Source organism: Prionailurus bengalensis, chromosome C2 (genome assembly GCF_016509475.1).
Source record: "Prionailurus bengalensis isolate Pbe53 chromosome C2, Fcat_Pben_1.1_paternal_pri, whole genome shotgun sequence".
NCBI classification, from domain to species: Eukaryota; Metazoa; Chordata; class Mammalia; order Carnivora; family Felidae; genus Prionailurus; species Prionailurus bengalensis.
In genome coordinates, this window is record NC_057350.1 from 59,188,832 (window position 1) to 59,201,770 (window position 12,939).

The following is a 12,939-nucleotide window of genomic DNA, read 5'->3' on the forward strand; positions in this document are numbered from 1 at the left end:
TGATATGGTCAATTTTGGAGCACTTCCTTGCATGTGCTCTTTTGATTTTGCTTTTTGACACCAACCTTTGCAAACTGATTAGCTTACACAGTTTTGAATTGAATAGGAGCCACCACCCTGCCTCTCGTTTTGTTGCGTTACTGTATCTTTGTATCTCAACTGCCAGATCAGGCAGGATAGCTAAAGCAGCAGTTCTCAAAAGTTTAGAACATCCCTAAAAACATTATTGAAGACCCCAAAGAACTTTCTGGTAAAGAGAAGTGTTTGCCAATATTTACCACATTTGAAATTAAAACTTACATATTTGAAAAAAAATATACAAGCATGTATTCTATTAGCCATCAGAATGATGTCAACATTACACATCGTGCAGCTTCTGGAAAATTCCACAGCACATTTGAGAGAATGAAAGTGAAATAGGCAAATGATGTTTTTGTATGATGGTGACAATAGTTTTGACCTCGTGGGCCCCCTGAAATGGTCTCAGGGACAATATTAAAGACTGATCTTGTAAAGTATACGCAAAGACGGAGACCACCTGATGAGAAGATTTTGTGAGTCTTTCCCAAGGAAACTCCTTGTTAAACAGGTATCTTCACAGTGCCTAAACATTTCATCATTTCATCATAACTTAGTGCAGAGAACCCTAGGACGAATCCTTCTTTGTCACTAATCCAGGAGTACCTCAGAGATATTGTGGTTTGGTTTCAGACCTCTGCAAAAAAGCAAATATCATTTAAAAAGGGCTCAGATGAATTTCTTGTTTTCCCAGTACCTATAAAAGTTACGTTGACACTATACTGTAATCTATTAAGTGTGCATTAACGTTATGTCTGAAAAACAATGCGCATATCTCAGTTAAAGAATACTTTATTGCTAAAAAGTGCTAACCATCCTCTGAGCTTTCATCGAGTCATACTCACTGATCACAGATCACCTAACAAATAGAATAATAATGAAAACGTTTGAAATATTGCAAGAATTACCAAAATGTGACACAGACACACGAATGACAAAATGCTTCTGGAAAAAAGACACCCATGGACTTGCGTGAGGAAGGGTTGCCCCAAACTGTCAATTTGTAAAAAACACAGTATCTGTGAAGTGAAATAAAGCAAGGTACCCATGTAATTCAATTAAATTGGCTTATAAAGTGGCTTATCAGTTACCTTGAGCATATTGAGGGACTTGGACTTAGACTAGTAGGCTGTGATGGAAAAAACCCCGGGAAGGTCATAGCCAATGAAGACAGGAGGAGGAAGGGGTAGCCCAGAGCACGCGGCTGAGAAGGCCGATGCATGTGGAACACCTGTCTTGCCCTCTGATTCCTGCCTGGTCACCCCTGGGAGGAGCTCTCCAACATCCCATACTTATCCTGAAAGTGTCAATTAGGAGTGCTTTTTCTGAATTTGTGAATTGGAAAGAGGCAGCTTGGGCTTTGTATGCTTAAGTAATGCTGGGAAAGTTGTAAGCACTTGAGTCATTTAGAGTAACTCAGTCACATAGTTCTCTTGTTGGTAAAAATTTAGAAAAATTCCAAGGTGGTGATAAACCTGGTCAGAGATAGGGGAAAGCAAAAGAAGCCTTTTGGGTTTAAAATAAAACTAAAACTGAAGATGAGAATTTGGGGGAGGATGTAAAAATGTATTAATCACCAACGAGGTAACATTTATAAATACAGTTTCAAAGAGTACAAAATCCATACAGTAACTAGGGATCACAAAGCTTTGGTTAAAACAGCTTCCTTGAGGGGTGCCTGGGTGGCTCAGTCGGATAAGCGTCCGACTTTGGCTCGGGTCATGATCTCACGGTTTGTGAGTTCGAGCCCCGCATCGGGCTCTGTGCTGACAGCTTGGAACCTGCTTCAGATTCTGCATCTCCCTCTCTCTCTGCCCTTGCCCCGCTTGTGCTCTCTCAAAACTGAATACGCATTAAAAAAAAATTAAATCAGAAAACCCCTTATGAGTTAAAAAAAAACAAGCAACAGTTTCCTTGAACAGACTTTCTTCTTTGGCTATCCTTAGCCTACCAAGAAAGAGATTTAACTTTTTAAAAGTAAACATCCCTAAATTAATTCCTCACAACTGTAATATCTCTTGGGTTTGGGTTTTTGTAGTTGCTCCCAAGATATTTCAGATTTGACCACAGCCTCCCCACCACAGTTGCTCAGGCTAATGAACTTGCATGAGGTCACACAGAACTGTGATTCATTTCTAAGAAAGTCTGCTTTTGCACATACGTCACATACGCTTGAGACTCCTGTGGTCAAGAAGGAGCTAAAGCCATTGTTCTAGAGGTGAAAAATGAGGCCCCAAGCTTTTCAGTGACTTTCCTCAGGTAACATTGTAAATGTGAGATGGACTGAAACTCAACTGAGAAGGCCAGGCTTCTTGCCCAGTGCCCTCTCTCCCCTCCTCTCACCCCGTGATTCAGCCCACACTCTATCAGCATATTCTGTTTATTCTACCAAGACATTCAAAGTCCAACTCCTACCATCTGGCCCCAAACCACCACTGTCTCCTAGACTGTTGTTGTAGCTTTCTTGTTAGTCTCCTTGCTCTGCTCTCTCCCCTGTTCAGTCTATTCTCAGAACTGTTTGAAAATAGGGGTCAACACAAATCATGTCATTCTGCACAAAATGTCCAAATACTTCCGGTGTTATTTAGAGTAGAAGCCAAGGTCTTTACGTGGGCTATAAGGCTGTCCATGATTGGCCCCCCTGATAACTCCCTGAAATCATCTACCCCTCTTTCTCCTGATAATGTCCTGCCAGCTACACTAGCCTCCTTACTATTTCACCACTGTTCAGGCATGCTTCTGCCACAGGACTCTGGCACTTACTCTTTTTTTCTGCCTGGAATGTTCTTCCGAAGATTGCCACAATCTGAAGATTTCCCCAACAAATGCTCTTTATCTCGTTCTCCTTTTTATTTGTCTCCATTGCACACACCACCATCTAGCACACGCTGGGCTTTATTTATTTCATTTATTATCCGTCTTCTCCCATTACATGGTAAGCTTCATGATGGTGAGCGGAGATTTTTATCTGTTTGCTTGCTTGCTTGCTCTTTTCTAGCACCTAGTACAGACAGGTGGTCGACAAATAGTTTTTGGACAAATTAACTTTATGCTAATATATTTTGGGAGGGAGGAGTAGTTCAAACGACTTTGCACTGGAACATCCCTCCTGCCCTATGGGAAAGCATGATTGGCCAAGACAGCAGGAGAAGGCCTTTTAGAAATTGGCGGCCATAAAGCCTGGGGACAAGCATAATGGATTTAGAGACGATAGACGGAGTATATCTGAACGGTGTCTGCTCTGCCTCACTGACAAACCCTGTCATTCCCAAGAGGCTGTCACTAGTTGGCTAAGTGCTGTGGGCCTCTTAATCTTAAATGTCACCACAGAACCATCCTGCCCCACCACCTTTAAACGAATACGATTCTTGTTCTCAGTCTTGGCTACTTCCTGGGCTTTTTGTTGGCCGTGCTGAGCACTGGAGTCTCCTCAGCTGCCACTGCACAAAAGAGGTACCAGGTTCACACTGCATAAGCACACAAACGGGACCGGGAGCAGCAGAAGGAGGTGGCGGTGGTGGAGGAGGGAAGGGGTGTTGGCTTTCTGACTACAGTTTTTCCATCTTGCTCCAGGGTATTAACAGCCAGGACCCTCCATCAGAGATGGCAAAGAGCCCCCCCCAAACGCTTACAGAGGATGCCCAGATTGACATCCCTGAATTGCCCCCCTAGACTTAATGTTCCTTCACCAGATCTGCTACTGTGTCGTGGCAGAAGGACCTTGCCAGCACTTGCAAGGTTCCAGAGAACTCACATAGCTTAAAAGAGACCCTAGAATTGTATTCCCTCTTTCCATTTGTCCCCATGGGTTTCTGAGAAGCCAAGCCGGTTCCACAGCGACCTAGACATGGTAGGAACCGCCTGGGGAGAGAAGATGCTTCTCTCTGCTTCATCTTAAAGCTAGCTTTAATTTACAAAGGCAGAACGTAGTCCCCAAGGGAACTCCATGCCTGTCAAGCTGTGTTTGAATATTTTTGACGTGGCCAGGTTCTAGCGCCAAAGTATCATCAGAAGCCACCAACTTGTATAACAAATAACAACAGTTTGAGACCTAACATCTCAGGAGTTGATTGGCATATGCTTCCGGGTGAGTTGAAACTTCTGCTGTATGCAAAGGGACACAGCATCCTGTGAGTCTCTGTACAAAAGACTGAGTAGGAATCACAAAAAGTCAGTATTAGAAGTGATTTCCGAGATGGGGAAACTGAGGCCTGGAGATTTCAAGTGGCTCACTGAAACTTCTTAAGACTCATTCCTTTATCAGGAGAGAGGAAAGAAAGAGGGAGTAGAAATTCCCAACATAGCTCAGGCAAGAGCCTTCTGCGGCCTGATAGAAGCTGGTTAGGGGCACTGACTCAGCCAAGAAAAAACATTTCCTAAGTTTAAATATAGCTTCAGGAGGTCAGGGCTTTACTGGAACCCAAAATTTTCCTGAACTGCCTCTTTCTGCATGTGGTTCAAAGCTGTTCCTATCACTGGTTTTTGATGTACTTCCAATTTCTCTCACAGTGAACAGGTAAACATCTGGGTTGGTAGATATTACACACAGTTCTGATTTTACACCTAAATTCTGGAGAATTCTTTCCCTTGGCTGACACAGTCTGAATTGCTTTCAGCAAACATATTTTTTGCCTTGGATCTTGACAATGGTGGGAGGGTGGCACATTCTTGGGTAGGGAGAGGAAAGTTTATATATATCAGGTTAAAAACAAACAAAGAGGGGAGCCTGAGTGGCTCAGTCGGCTAAGCGTCTGACTTCGGCTCAGGTCACGATCTCACAATTCATGAGTTCGACGAGCCCCGTGTGGGGCTCTGTGCTGACAACTCAGAGCCCAGAGCCTGCTTTGGATTCTGTGTCTCCCTCTCTCTCTGCCCCTCCCTCGCTCATTCTGTGCCTCTCTCTGTCTCTCCAAAATGAATAAACGTTAAAACAAACAAAGAAAACCAAGAGTCACTTATGAAGTGAACACTTACAAGCCAGACTTGAATTTACATTCACTTTCATCAAGTTTCAAAAGGTAAATGTTTCAGAGAGAACATTTCAACAGCGGTGAAAGATGAATAGAAAGAAAACGAATGACTTCACAATCAAGCGCTTGGCTTGGCATTTTGAAGAAAGGGATGGAGGTAATGATGTCATTGGACGAAGTTCGTGATAATAGGTTTTTAGGACAATTAAGTGTAGAATACGTTCTCTCTTTTTTAAGTTTATTTTGAGAAAGAGAGAGAAAGCGCGTGGGCACGAGTGGGGGAGGGGCAGAGAGAGAAAGAGGATCCCAAGGGGGCTCAGCACTGTCTGTGTAAAGCCTACCTCAAGGCTGGATCTCACAACCTTGAGATCATGACCTGAGCTAAAATCAAGAGCCGGACACTTAACTGACTGAGCCACCCAGGCGCTCCAAGTATAGATTACTTTCTGACCATACAATTATTAGGAAGTGGCATTGCATTTCTTTTTATTATTTTACATACTTCCTTCTGCTAGTTGCGTTTCTGGTGATCAGCACGTATCTCAAAGCGGGTAGCATTTATCAAGTACTGTTCCAGCTGCTCCGCTGCACTGGGTCCTGAGAGATAGTTACAGAAGGAGGCACCAATAAAACCCTTTTTCTGGAGGAATTTAACCCTTAATGACAGGAAAATGAACCTATCTGTGTGTATTAAAAGCAACTTGTGAAATATGAAGTAATGTCACGAAGGGGAAATAAAATTTAGAAATGCACTTATTATAATTCAGTTTATATTTTGATTACATTTGTAATGGCAGGATGTCTTGGATATGGACGAGAGGGAACGAGATTGGCCGCATGTTGGTCAGTGTTGAAACTGAGGTTCGTTACATTCTTCTCTCTAGTTTTGTGTATTGTTTGAAAATCTCTTAATCCAAACTTTAAAACAAAGAACTGAGCTCCAATTTTGCGATTAACTGGCTGCTTGAGGGTGGCCTTTCATATAAGTGAGAACATTCTCTCTTCTATGTTCACAATCTACTCATCTCCTGCCTCCTTTTCATGCGTCTTCCAAATAAAATCTTTCTTCAGTCAATAACCTTGAATTCCATTACTCTAGGCCTTTATCAACGAAAATATAATCCTAATACAGTATTATTACAAAACTTTAAACACATATTTTATTTATCATCCTCAGATAGTCAGAGCTGTTACAGCCAGCTCGGAGCACACTTCCAAACTCAGTGCTCATGAACCAGATCCAGGAATCATGCCTTTCTACTTGCTCATGGGCTCATTTCACAGCGATCTTTAGGAGTAATTGACTAAGGACACATAGTTTGTTTACTGGGCATGTCTTCTCAGACCACATAATCTTAGGCCATTACAATATCACTTACAGCTTCTGCTGTTTTTGAACAAGGCTGCAAGAAGCATTTTCAGGAATTTGTGAGAAATGAGGGCATTGTATGACCTAGTGTTTTGACTAAAAGCCAGTACTAGAAAAACTGTTACTTTCCCCGAAGGAATTGACCTACTACCTCCTCTCAGATTCTAATGATCTAAATGACTGATTTCCCCTTTTTACCTTGACTATCAAGAAGGCAAAGTCCAATTAAGAAGTCACTTTCCAATTATGAAAATAATAAATATTACATGCCCATGATAGAAAAGTTGTAAAATACCCAAGGAGCAAAAACAAGGAAAAGAGACACATAAAAAAATTAACCCATGATCCCATCATCCAGAAAAGCCACCGTTAATGTTTTTTGTAAGAGACAAATATGAGACTCAGTTAATGGAATTAAATTTACCATTAGGGTTGATATGAGTGCTTACCTTTTACTTGGTTCTGATTTTCTCAATTTCCTACCTTTTAAGTATATGCATGTTGAAACTGTTTCAAGCCATTTGGGGGAAGAAGAGGTGCCAACAAAAATTTATCCTTAAACTAATATGGTGGCAATATGAGGCAACTCTTGTCAAGTTTGGGTCTCCTGATACAATACCTGCTTACTATGGGATTATGAGGATTATATCAAGTGAGTCACCAGTTACACATTGAAAATTCCAAAGTACTATAAAATAATGATAATAAAACGAGCTAACACTATTTGAGTTCTTTGCTATGTTTCCCGGCACAACAACCCTACAAAATGGTACTGTTTTAGCATTTCAGTCTTTGGTGTTATTAAATAGTTCACTTCACTCTTTTGTGGAGTAATGAGGTATAAACCTTAATCCCTATAACCTCAGAATGTTATCTTCTCTGAAAATAAGTCTGTGCAGATGTAATTTAAAATAATGACATTGAGATGAAATCATCCTGGATTTCCACAGGATGCCCTAAGTCCAATGAAAAGTGTCTTTATAAGACACACCTCAGAGGAAAAGTAATGTGACCATGGAAGAAAAGATTTGAGTGCTGTGACATCAAGCCAAGGAAGGCCTGGAGCCACCAAAAACTAGACAAGGCAAATGACCAATTGCCCATAGAGCCTTCAGAGGGGGTAAGCCATGTGGACAACCTTGATTTTGGACTTCTATCTTCCAGAACTGGTAAAGAACATGTTTCTGTTGTTTAAAGCCATAAAATTTGTGGTAATTTGTTACGATGTCCCTAGGAAGATAATACAGAGATCCAGAAAGCAGAACCAGAATAAGTTGAAAATTTAAAACAAAACAACAACAAAAAAAGAACTTTCTAATTATTGGAATTGTTCGAGATTGTGAGAAGCTAAGTTGTGAAATCATGGGCCTCTGGAAATTGGAGTAGTGGTTTCGAGGTTGAATGGCCAGGAGGGAAGGGTTTAAGACTCCTTTACACTTTGTTTCCCTCAGATTTACATATTTCTGATTACAGTTTTCTGGAATCACTTCTCAGAAATCCCCAGATTTTATTCACATCATTGGCCAAAATCCCTGGTTGGGTTAAAAATAATACAATTAGATCCAAACAGGAAGGTTAGTTTCCAGGGCAGGAAGAAGCCAATGTTGACCATGCCTGGCAAATAGATTGGGAATACCTGGCAGAGCTTCATAACTGTGCAACCATGTACCTGAAGTGGCTTCATCTGATGCTTTCCTCATTTGCAGAGGAACAGACTTTCCCATAGGCTCTAGCATAAAATGATGAATGATGCCTGCGGGCAGATTAGGTCTCACCCTCTTAGAGTGTGCCTCTCCTGGCATATGTTACAGTATACTTCCAGAATGCTCTTTAATCTGTCATTTCTTTGGCCAAGTCTACTGTCTCCTGGGTTTCCATTTGGAGGATTGCTAGTGGGGCTACAATTAGGTAGCCAACAACAAGATAATTCCACATAAACAAAATATTTCTCCCACAATTCCAAGACTGGGAAAAGTGGTAAAGTGCTGTTCATGTAATCCCAAACCCTGTAATTTGGAACAACCATTTGGAACAGAATATAAGTCTTCATGGTATATTTTCTTTGTCTAAACAAATCCTGCTTCCCCTTCAAGACACAGTTTAAGTGCTCCGCTCCTCTTGAAGAATGTTCTCAGATTTCCCAGACTAAGATCCCAGAGCACTTTTATAGATTTATATTTTAGTTTTTAGTATAGTAATTAATATTTTTTCTTCACTGTCCTGTGGAAAAAAATTTACATCTTATTTTTCTCATCTCCAGTGGCCATCAGAACTAGGCACATAGAAGGTGCTCAGTAAATGTTTGTGAAATACATTAAAGTTGCTTCACATTTGGGATCATGAAATGGACTTAAGTTGTTTCTCTTTGAAACAATGGGGGCAAAAAAGGAAATTGTTAGAACATATCACATGTGATAAGGCTAAATGCTCATGGGTCTGAATTCTGGGTCAGGGCGTTAGATGTATTTCTTCTTGTGTGTTAACTGAAAATGTGAAAAACTTGAATTAAAGTATGACTGAGTTATTAATACCCACACAACTCAGCAGATATTTTTTAGCATATATTTTGGTAATTTTTTGGTTAAAAATCCAAGTGTGCCTGTCATTTTTTGACCAACACAGCTATCCTTCTCCCTAGGAAATTTCAGATAACTTGTTGAGATCCTCCTGTGACCAGGTGATTATATGGACACGATCAACTTCTGGGGGCTAATGAAGACAGACAAACACATGGCGGCTGAGATCAATGAGACAAAAGTCACTCCTCTTTCTTAGTAGCAGAGCTGGGATACAAACCCAGGTGAGCGGGCTCCAAAGCCCAAACTCATTTTTCTCTGTCTTCCTATGGAAATGACTCCCTGCAGAAGCAGAAGCAGAAGCTTTCCTGAGAGCTGCCAGTCAGAGCCTTGTGAGCAATGATGCTGAATATCCATCCTCAGGGATCAAGAGGAAGTCCTAAACATTTATGTACTCCTCACAGGACCTCACGCCCCACATTTCTCAAGAACACGGTCTTTGTCACCACTACCTAACTTGTCTTTATCCCTGTTTATGGCAGTCACTACAAGAAGCCCAGGAAAGCGCTCATTCCTCCAGGCACTGTGGTCCCCTTTCCTGACTGTCTCCCACCAACCCCTAAGTCCTGAAATCCTTCACCTCTATTCCCTGGAATTCAGGGCCAGTCATCAGTAAAACTCCCCTGTGTTCACACCTTTTTCTTTCTATCTTTTTTTTTACATTGATTTATTGATTGGAGTATAATTTATATACAATATTATATTAGTTTCAGGTGCACAACATATTGATTCAACAATTCTATACATTACTCAGTGCTCACCATGGTTAAGTGTGGTTACCATATAATGTTATTACAGTGTTAATGACTATATTCTTTATGGTGTACTTTTCATCCGTGACTTACCTATTTTATAACTGCAGGTTTGTATCTCTTAATTCCCTTTATCTATTTGAACATTTTTTCTAAATGTTTCTGTTCATGTTTTGCGATAACTGAACCCATGCCCCCCTGAGAACAGAGTCCTGCAGCCCCTGCAGGGGTTTGGCTGTACCTAGTTATGGCATGAGGAGGCACTTTTTGGCCCCTCTATGACACTTCTAGGCCATTTTCCTTTCTGACTCCATGAAAAGCCCTTTCTTTGAATCTCAAATCTTCAAATAATTTACTATCCCCTCCTCTTTCTTACAGTCACCCAGCTTCCCAGGTCATCTTTATTTCTTGATGATGTTAGTCCTGACTAACTGCTATCATCTCTGAAACTACTTCTGTCATAATTTTTGGTGATATGTGCATAGATGGTGTTTCAATTCCTTTGCCTCTTCCCCTCCACTAACATAATCCTAGTCCTCACCCTACCTCACGCACTTACTTCTATGCCCATGTTCTAATTGTTGTTCTCACAGAAACTTCTACTCATTCATGATCTCATTTCACACTTTTCACTGCTGTAAGGCAACCTCCCTATTTTTCCTGTTTATTTCCTCAAGTACTCCAACTCCAGCTAACCTTTATCTGTGGTTTTCTTTAGTCTCTACCTGTTGTTCTGGACCGAAGGCAGTTTTGACCCTCAACCCCAACCCTAGGAGACACATGGAAATGTTTGAAGACATGTATGGTTGTCACAGCTGGATGCTAAATGCTATTAACATTTACCAGATAGAAGCCAGGATTTCTGCCAAATATTCTACAATGCACAAGACAGCCCTCCGCAGCCAAACATTATCCAGTCCCCACTGTCAATAGTGCCAAGGTTGAGAAACTCTGCGTAACATGACCAGGATCCTCAATATATTGATTCTTCCATGGCTTATGGTTTGAATTGTTTCTTTGTAAAAAGGGCATATTGAAATCCTAACCTCCGGTTCCTCAGAATGTGAACTTGTTTGGAGATAAAGTCATTGCAGGTATAATTAGTTAGGAGGGGGTCATGCTGGAGCAGGATGGGCCTCTAATCTAATGACTGGTATTCTTATAAAGAGAATGCCATGTGTGGATAGATACAGAAACACAGGGAGAATTCCACGTGAGGATGGAATGATACACCTACAAGTCATTGAATGCCAAAGATGGCCGGGAAACCAGCAGAAATTAGGAAGAGTCAAGGAAGGATCCTTCCCTAACGGTGTCAGAGACAGCATGACTCTGCTGACACCTTGATTTTGGACTTTGAGCCTTCAGAACTGTGATACAAATAAGCAGCCCAGTTTGTGATACTTTGTTATGGCAGTCCTAGGAGGCTAATACTTATGCTTTCACTGAACTGTACTCCATTAATATCCTCACTTGCTGCCTTGCCCGGTTGAAGTAATGGTGATCGCTAAAGCAATGGAATATACCATCTTGCACAACTATATTTATTTCAATCAGGAAGTAAAGAGATTGAAATCTGGGTATATGTTCCAGTATTTATCTATCCAAATTGAGTAATAAAATGTTGCAGGCAGGTATGATAAAAAGTTTGGGTAAGGATGAAACTGGAAAGAAGTCGAGGACTTATATGATTCACTAAATTGATATACCAGTGGGTTCTCCATTGACATAGCAGAACTCTTAAAAAGGGCCTTACCCTGTACACCTGAGCTGACTCTTCTTGGGGTATGGTTTGTACTGGTTCACATAATCCAGGTTTAATTCCTTGAGCAAAGACCAAGAACCTCAAATCCACAGCATTGGTGTCAAATCTCTGGCCAAGGACTCCAAGTGTATAATCTCAGCTATTATGCTGGGTCTGAAATAGTGATTTTCTTTTACTTTGTTGATTAAATGATTTTGCAAACCTGAGACTGTACCAAAAAAAAAAACAAAACCAATAATAATAAACACAGGTATAATGAAAAAATAGATATGGGTTTTTGGTATGAATTTATTTTTATGCAAATATAACAATTTTAAAGATAATTTTACTGCTTTGTATATTTGTTATGTTAAAGACATTTGAGAGAAACTAACATAGTAAACAAATTATTTTAACTGAAATACTTGGGGTGTTTATCCATTTATACACATTTCCAGTCAATTTTCAATCCTTAATGTAATCTTATTTACTAAATTTATGAGTTTGAGGTTTAAAATATTTTTAAATTATTTTTTTGAGGTATAATTGACACACCATGTTGTATTACGTTTCAAGTGTACAACATATTGATTTGGCAAGTCTGTGCATTACTTAGTGCTCGTGATAAGTGTAGTCACCATCTGTCAGTATTATATTACAATAGTACTGACTACATTCCCTATGCTGTACTTTGCCATCTCTGTGACTTATTTATTTTATGACTGAAGTTCGTACCTCCTAATGTCCTCTGTCTCTTTCATCCATCTGCCAACCCGCTTTCCCTCTGGCAACCACCAGTTCACTCTCTGTGTTTAAGAGTTGTTTGCTTTTTGTGGTTCATTTGCTTTGGTTTTTAGATTGTACGGATAAGTGACATCATATGGTATTTGTCTTTCTCTGACTTGTTTCACTTAGTGTAATACCCTCTAGGCCTCCATGTTGTTGCAAGTGGCAAAATCTCATTATTTTTTAGTGGCTGAGTAATATTCTACTCTATATAGAATATTATATATATTATATATATACCACAACTTGCTTGTCCATTCATCTATCAAAGGACACTTAGGTTGCTTCTATATCATGGCTGTTGTAAATTAATGCTGCAATTAACATAGGGGTGCATATATCTTTTCAGATTAGCACTTTTGCCTTTTTTGGGTAAATGCCCAATAATTTTTGAAGAATCTCCAACCCACAATGGCTGTACAAGTTTACATTCCTACCAACAATGCAGAAGATTTTCTTTTTCTCCACATCCTCTCAACACTTGTTGTTTCTTGTCCTTTTGACACTAGTCATTCCGATTGATGTCAGGTAATATCTCACCGTGGTTTTGTCTTCATTTCCTTGATTAGCCTTGTTGAGCACCTTCTTGCATGTCTGTTCGCCATCTGTCTGTCTTTGGAAAAATGTTTGTTCAGGTCTTCTGCCAATTTTTGAATCAAATTTT